This window comes from Arachis ipaensis, chromosome B3 (genome assembly GCF_059453495.1).
Source record: "Arachis ipaensis isolate K30076 ecotype BB chromosome B3, ASM5945349v1, whole genome shotgun sequence".
In the NCBI taxonomy this organism is placed as follows: domain Eukaryota; kingdom Viridiplantae; phylum Streptophyta; class Magnoliopsida; order Fabales; family Fabaceae; genus Arachis; species Arachis ipaensis.
The window spans coordinates 86,514,021-86,522,011 of NC_142438.1; the positions used below are offsets into that span (position 1 = coordinate 86,514,021).

General features: G+C 40.9%; 1 non-coding gene across 1 annotated transcript; it reads right to left on the bottom strand.

Annotated features, from left to right (window-relative positions):
• Window positions 1–226: 226 nt before the first annotated feature.
• LOC148571452 (small nucleolar RNA R71) lies at window positions 227–334 on the bottom strand. The gene has a single exon (XR_015907937.1). It is a non-coding gene; the product is annotated as a small nucleolar RNA R71 (small nucleolar RNA).
• Between the last annotated feature and the right edge of the window lie 7,657 nt (window positions 335–7,991).

Here is a 7,991-nt window from a genome sequence, read left to right on the forward strand (position 1 = left end):
TCCATCTGAAGATCCTTTTCAGTTCTTAACTGAATTCTTGCAGATATGTGATACTGTTAAGACTAATGGAGTAGATCCTGAAGTCTACAGGCTCATGCTTTTCCCTTTTGCTGTAAGAGACAGAGCTAGAGTGTGGTTGGACTCTCAACCCAAAGACAGCCTGAACTCTTGGGATAAGCTGGTCACGGCTTTCTTAGCCAAGTTCTTTCCTCCTCAAAAGCTGAGCAAGCTTAGAGTGGATGTTCAAACCTTCAAACAAAAAGATGGTGAATCCCTCTATGAAGCTTGGGAAAGATACAAACAGTTGACCAAAAAGTGTCCTTCTGACATGCTTTCAGAATGGACCATCCTGGATATATTCTATGATGGTTTATCTGAATTAGCTAAGATGTCATTGGATATTTCTGTAGGTGGATCCATTCACCTAAAGAAAATGCCTGCAGAAGCTCAAGAACTCATTGACATGGTTGCTAATAACCAGTTCATGTACACTTCTGAGATGAATCCTGTGAGTAATGGGACGCCTATGAAGAAAGGAGTTCTTGAAATTGATACTCTGAATGCCATATTGGCTCAGAATAAAATATTGACTCAGCAAGTCAATATGATTTCTCAGAGTCTGAATGGAATGCAAGCTGCATCCAACAGTACTCAAGAGGCATCTTCTGAAGAAGAAGCTTATGATCCTGAGAACCCTACAATAGCAGAGGTGAATTACTTAGGTGAACCTTATGGAAACACCTATAACTCATCATGGAGAAATCATCCAAATTTCTCATGGAAAGATCAAAAGCCTCAACAAGGCTTTAATAATGGTGGAAGAAACAGGTTTAGCAATAGCAAGCCTTTTCCATCATCCACTCAGCAACAGACAGAGAATTCTGAGCAGAATCCATCTAGCTTAGTAAATTTAGTCTCTGATCTATCTAAGGCCACTGTGAGTTTCATGAATGAAACAAGATCTTCCATTAGAAATTTGGAAGCACAAGTGGGCCAGCTGAGTAAAAGGATCACTGAAATCCCTCCTAGTACTCTCCCAAATAATACAGAAGAGAATCCAAAAGGAGAGTGCAAGGCCATTGACATAAGCACCATGGCCGAACCTGTAAGGGAAGGAGAGGACGTGAATCCCAAGGGGGAAGACCTCCTGGGGCGTCCAGTGGTCAATAAGGAGCTTCCCTCTGAGGAACCAAAGGACTCTGAGGCTCATCTAGAAACCATAGAGATTCCATTGAACCTCCTTATTCCATTCATGAGCTCTGATGAGTATTCTTCTTCTGAAGAGAATGAGGATGTTACTGAAGAGCAAACTGCCAAGTTCCTTGGTGCAATCATGAAGCTAAATGCCAAATTATTTGGTATTGAAACTTGGGAAGATGAACCTCCCTTGTTCACCAATGAACTAAGTAATCTGGATCAACTGACAGTGCCTCAGAAGAGACAGGATCTTGGAAAGTTCATAATACCTTGTACCATAGGCACCATGATCTTTAAGGCTCTGTGTAACCTTGGTTCAGGAATAAACCTCATGCCCCTCTCTGTAATAGAGAAATTGGGAATCTATGGGGTGCAAGCTGCTAAAATCTCATTAGAGATGGCAGACAATTCAAGAAAACAGGCTTATGGACAAGTAGAGGACGTGCTAGTAAAGGTTGAAGGCCTTTACATCCCTGCTGATTTCATAGTCCTGGATACTGGAAAGGAAGAGGATGAATCCATCATCCTAGGAAGACCTTTCCTAGCCACAACAAGAGTTGTGATTGATGTGGACAGAGGAGAATTAAACCTTCAATTGAATGAGGACAACCTTGTGTTTACAACTCAAGGATCTCTCTCTGCATCCATGGAGAGGAAGCATAAAAAGCTTCTCTCAAAGCAGAGTCAACCAAAGCCCCCACAGTCAAACTCTAAGTTTGGTGTTGGGAGGCCACAACCAAACTCTAAGTTTGGTGTTGAACTCCCATATCCAAACTCTAAGTTTGGTGTTGGAGAGTCCCAACAATGCTCTGAACATCTGTGAGGCTCCATGGGAGCCCACTGTCAAGCTATTGACATTAAAGAAGCGCTTGTTGGGAGGCAACCCAATTTTTATTTATCTAATAATATTTTTCTTAGTTATATGTCTTTATAGGTTCATGATCATGTGGAGTCACAAAATAAAAATAGAAATTGAAAACGGAATCAAAAACAGCAGAAGAAAAATCACACCCTGGAGGAAGCATTTGCCTGGCGTTCAACGCCAGAACAGAACATGGTTCTGGCGCTGAACGCCCAAAATTGGCAGTGTCTGGGCGCTGAACGCCCAGAACAAGCATGGTTCTGGCGGTCAACGCCAGAAATGGCCAACAAATGTTCGTTGAACGCCCAAAATGGGCACCAACCTGGCGTTGAACGCCCAGAGTTGTGTGCAAAGGCATTTTACATGCCTAATTGGTGCAGGGATGCAAATCCTTGACACCTCAGGATCTGTGGACACCACAGGATCATCTCAGGATCTGTGAATCCCACAGGATCCCCACCCACCTCACCCTCTCTCTCTCCATTCATGATCATCCCTTCTGTTCTCCATTCACCACTCACATCCATACACACATCCCTCCATCTCCTCCATATCTTCTTCTTCTTCTATTCTTTCTTCTTTTGCTCGAGGGCAAGCAACATTCTAAGTTTGGTGTGGTAAAAGCATAAGCTTTTTGTTTTTCCATTACCATTGATGGCACCTAAACCTCTAAAAGAGGGGAAGGGAAGACAAAGGCTTCCACCTCCGAGTCATGAGAGATGGAAAGATTCATCTCAAGGGTCTATAGCTCAGTGGTAGAACATGTGGTTGCAAATCAAGAGATTCTTGAGATACCTCAGGGGATGTACTTCCCTCCACATAAATATTAGGAGCAAATCAACACCTCCCTAGGAGAATTGAGTTCCAATATGGGACAACTAAGGGTGGAACATCAAGAGCACTCCATCATCCTTCATAAAATAAGAGAAGATCAAAAAGAAATGAGGGAGGAGCAACAAAGACAAGGAAGAGACATAGAAGAGCTCAAGGACATCATTGGTTCCTCAAGAAGGAAACGCCACCATCACTAAGGTGGATTCATTCCTTGTTCTTATTTCTTCTGTTTTTCGTTTTCTATGTTAAATGCCTATCTGTGTTTGTGTCTTCATTACATGATCATTAGTAGTTAGTAACTATGTCTTAAAGTTATGAATGTCCTATGAATCCATCACCTCTCTTAAATAAAAATTGTTTTAATTCAAAAGAACAAGAAGTACATGAGTTTCGAATTTATCCTTGAACTTAGTTTAATTATACTGATGTGGTGACAATGCTTCTTGTTTTCTGAATGTATGCTTGAACAGTGCATATATCTTTTTGAAGTTGTTGTTTAAGAATGTTAAATATGTTGGCTCTTGAAAGAATGATGACTAGGAGACATGTTATTTGATAATCTGAAAAATCATAAAAATGATTCTTGAAGCAAGAAAAAGCAGCAAAGAACAAAGCTTGTAGAAAAAAAAATAATAATAATAATAGGCAAAAAAAATAGAAAAAGCAAGCAGAAAAAGCCAAAAGCTCTTAAAACCAAGAGGCAAGAGCAAAAAGCCAATAACCCTTAAAACCAAAAGGCAAGGGCAAATAAAAAGGATCCCAAGGCTTTGAGCATCAGTGGATAGGAGGGCCTAAAGGAATAAAATCCTGGTCTAAGTGGCTAAACCAAGCTGTCCCTAACCATGTGCTTGTCGCGTGAAGGTGTCAAGTGAAAACTTGAGACTGAGCGGTTAAAGTCAAATTCCAAAGCAAAAAAAAAAAAGAGTGTGCTTAAGAACCCTGGACACCTCTAATTGGGGACTTTAGCAAAGCTGAGTCACAATCTGAAAAGGTTCACCCAATTATGTGTCTGTGGCATTTATGTATCCGGTGGTAATACTGGAAAACAAAGTGCTTAGGGCCACGGCCAAGACTCATAAAATAGCTGTGTTCAAGAATCATCATACTAAACTAGGAGAATCAATAACACTATCTGAACTCTGAGTTCCTATAGATGCCAATCATTCTGAACCTCAATGGATAAAGTGAGATGCCAAAACTATTCAAGAGGCAAAAAGCTATAAGTCTCGCTCATTTGATTGGAGCTATGTTTCATTGATAGTTTGGAATTTATAGTATACTCTCTTCTTTTTATCCTATTTGATTTTCAGTTGCTTGGGGACAAGCAACAATTTAAGTTTGGTGTTGTGATGAGCAGATAATTTATACGCTTTTTGGCATTATTTTTAGTATGTTTTTAGTAGGATCTAGTTACTTTTAGGGATGTTTTCATTAGTTTTTATGTTAAATTCACATTTCTAGACTTTACTATGAGTTTGTATGTTTTTCTGTGATTTCAGATATTTTCTGGCTGAAATTGAGGGGCTTGAGCAAAAATCAGATTCAGAGGTTGAAGAAGGACTGCTGATGCTGTTGGATTCTGACCTCCCTGCACTCAAAGTGGATTTTCTGGAGCTACAAAACTCAAAATGGCGCGCTTCCAATTGCGTTGGAAATTAGACATCCAGGGCTTTCCAGCAATGTATAATAGTCAATACTTTGCCCAAGTTTAGTTGATGCAAACTGGCGTTCAACGCCCAAAATGACACAAAAACTGGCGTTCAACTCCAGAAAGAGCCTCTGCACATGTAACATTCAAGCTCAGCCCAAGCACACACCAAGTGGGCCCCGGAAGTGAATTTATGCATCAACTACTTACTTCTGTAAACCCTAGTGACTAGTTTATTATAAATAGAACTTTTTATCATTGTATTCATAGTCTTGGTTACTCCGGAAGTGGATTTATTACAAAAACTGGCGTTCAACTCCAGAAAGAGCCTCTGCACGTGTAACATTCAAGCTCAGCCCAAGCACACACCAAGTGGGCCCCTGATGAGCGGATATTTTATACGCTTTTTGGGGATAATTTCATATAGTTTTGAGTATGTTTTAGTTAGTTTTTAGTTTATTTCCAGTATTTTTTAGGAAAAATTCATGTTTCTGGACTTTACTATGAGTTGTGTGTTTTTCTGTAATTTCAGGTATTTTTCTGGCTGAAATTGAAGGAGCTGAGCAAAAATCTGATTCAGGCTGAAAAAGGACTGCTGATGCTGTTGGATTCTGACCTCCCTGCACTCAAAGTGGATTTTCTGGAGCTACAGAACTCGAAATGGCGTGATTCCAATTGCGTTGGAAAGTAGACATCCAGGGCTTTCCAGCAATATATAATAGTTCATACTTTGCACAAGAAATGACGACGTAAACTGGCGTTCAACGCCAGCCTTCTGCCCAAATCTGGCGTCCAGCGCCAGAAAAGGATCAAAAACTGGAGTTGAACGCCCAAACTGGCACAAAAACTGGCGTTCAACTCCACAAATGGCCTCTGCACATGAATTGCTTAAAGTCTCAGCCCCATCACACACCAAGTGGGCCCCAGCACACCAAGTGGGCCCCAGCACACCAAGTGGGCCCCAGAAGTGGATCTCTGCATCATCCATCATAGTCCACTCATATTTTGTAACCCTAGGCTACTGGTTTAGTATTTAAACAACTTTTAGAGACTTATTTTGTATCTCATGACATTTCAGATCTAAACTTTGTATTCTCTGACAGCATGAGTCTCTAAACTCCATTGTTGGGGGTGAGGAGCTCTGCTGTGTCTCGATGAATTAATGCAAGTATTTCTGTTTTCCATTCAAACACGCTTGTTCCTATCTAAGATGTTCATTCGCGCTTAACTGTGATGAAGGTGATGATCTGTGACATTCATCACCTTCCTCAACCCACGAACGTGTGCCTGACAACCACCTCCGTTCTCTATCCGATTGAATGAGTATCTCTGAGATCTCTTAATCAGAATCTCCGTGGTACAAGCTAGAACTGATGGCGGCATTCATGAGAATCCGGAAAGTCTAAACCTTATCTGTGGTATTCCGAGTAGGATTCAAGGATTGAATGACTGTGACGAGCTTCAAACTCCTGAAGGCTGGGCGTTAGTGACAGATGCAAAAGGATAGTAAATCCTATTCCAACCGGATCGAGAACCAACCGGTGATTAGCCGTGCTGTGACAGAGCGCGTGAGCGTAGTTTTCACTGGAAGGATGGAAGGTAGCCTTTGACAACGGTGATCCACCAACACACAGCTTGCCATAGAAGGACGTGCGTGCGTGAATCAGAAGACAGAGGAAAGCAGAGATTCAGAAGACAAAGCATCTCCAAAACCCCAACATATTCTCCATTACTGCACAACAAGTAACACTTAATTCATGCTCTCCTGGTTATTCGCAATTCACTTGATAAACATAATTGACTTCCTGACTAAGATTTACAAGATAACCATAGATTGCTTCAAACCAACAATCTCCGTGGGATTCGACCCTTACTCACGTAAGGTATTACTTGGACGACCCAGTGCACTTGCTGGTCAGTGGTACGCGTTGTGAAAAGTGTGATTCGCAATTTGTGCTACCAGCCCCGGAAGTGGATTTATGCATCAATTACTTACTTCTGTAAACCCTAGTGAATAGTTTATTATAAATAGAACTTTTTATCATTGTATTCATAGTCTTGGTTACTCCGGTTCCCCTCTGGGGCCGAGACCAATGAACTCCATTATCACTTATGTATTTTCAACGGTAGAGTTTCTACACTCCATAGATTAAGGTGTGGAGCTCTGCTGTTCCTCAAAGATTAATGCAAAGTACTACTGTTTTCTATTCAATTCATCTTATTTCGCTTCTAAGAAATTCATTCGCACTTCAACCTGAATGTGATGAACGTGACAATCATCATCATTCCTTATGAACGCGTGCCTGACAACCACTTCCGTTCTACATTAGACTGAATGAGTATCTCTTAGATCTCTTAATCAGAATCTTCGTGGTGTAAGCTAGAATGAGGCGGCATTCAAGAGAATCTGGAAGGTCTAAACCTTGTCTGTGGTATTCCGAGTAGGATTCAATGATTGAATGACTGTGATGAGCTTCAAACTCGCGATTTCTGGGCGTGGTGACAGACACAAAAGGATAGTAAATCCTATTCTAGCATGATCGAGAACCGACAGATGAATAGCCGTGCCGTGACAGGGTGCGTTGACCATTTTCATTGAGAGGATAAGATAAAACCATTGACAAGGGTGATGCCTCCAGACGATTAGCCGTGCCGTGACAGGGCATTTGGATCATTTTCCCGAGAGAAGACCGAAAGTAGCCATTGACAATGGTGATGTATCACATAAAGCCAGCCATGGAAAGGAGTAAGACTGATTGGATAAAGATAGCAGGAAAGCAGAGGTTCAGAGGAACGAAAGCATCTCTATTCGCTTATCTGAAATTCTCACCAATTATTTACATAAGTATTTCTATCCCTATTTTATTAATTATTTTCAAAAACTCCATTACTATTTTATATCCGCCTGACTGAGATTTACAAGGTGACCATAGCTTGCTTCATACCAACAATCTCCGTGGGATTCGACCCTTACTCACGTAAGGTATTACTTGGACAACCTAGTGCACTTGCTAGTTAGTTGTGCGAAGTTGTGAACCATGGTATTGGCATCATATTTTTGGCGCCATCACCAGGGAAAGAAAGAGCAATGAATTTTACATAATCAAAGTGTAATCACAATTTCTGCGTACCATGGTACCTGCAAGACACTCCAATGCTTAAGTTAATGAAGGCTTTGAGCAAGTTTTTAGTAGATTGGGACTTGAATATCCCTGAGGGATGTCAGTATATTTATAGTAGAATAAATAACCACTTTTTTTGGAGTAGTTCCACCTTTATTGGCAGATAACCGTTCCCTTTATCGTGGTAGTTTGTTGGGATCTATCTTCTAGGTGAGATAAAGATAGTAGGAGAAATTTGAAAAAGTGGTTACTTATTTGGGTAAGTAAGGTTAAACCTCCTTGTCGCGTTTGACCTCTTAAGAGGTAGGGTAAATGGAAGAAGCCTCTT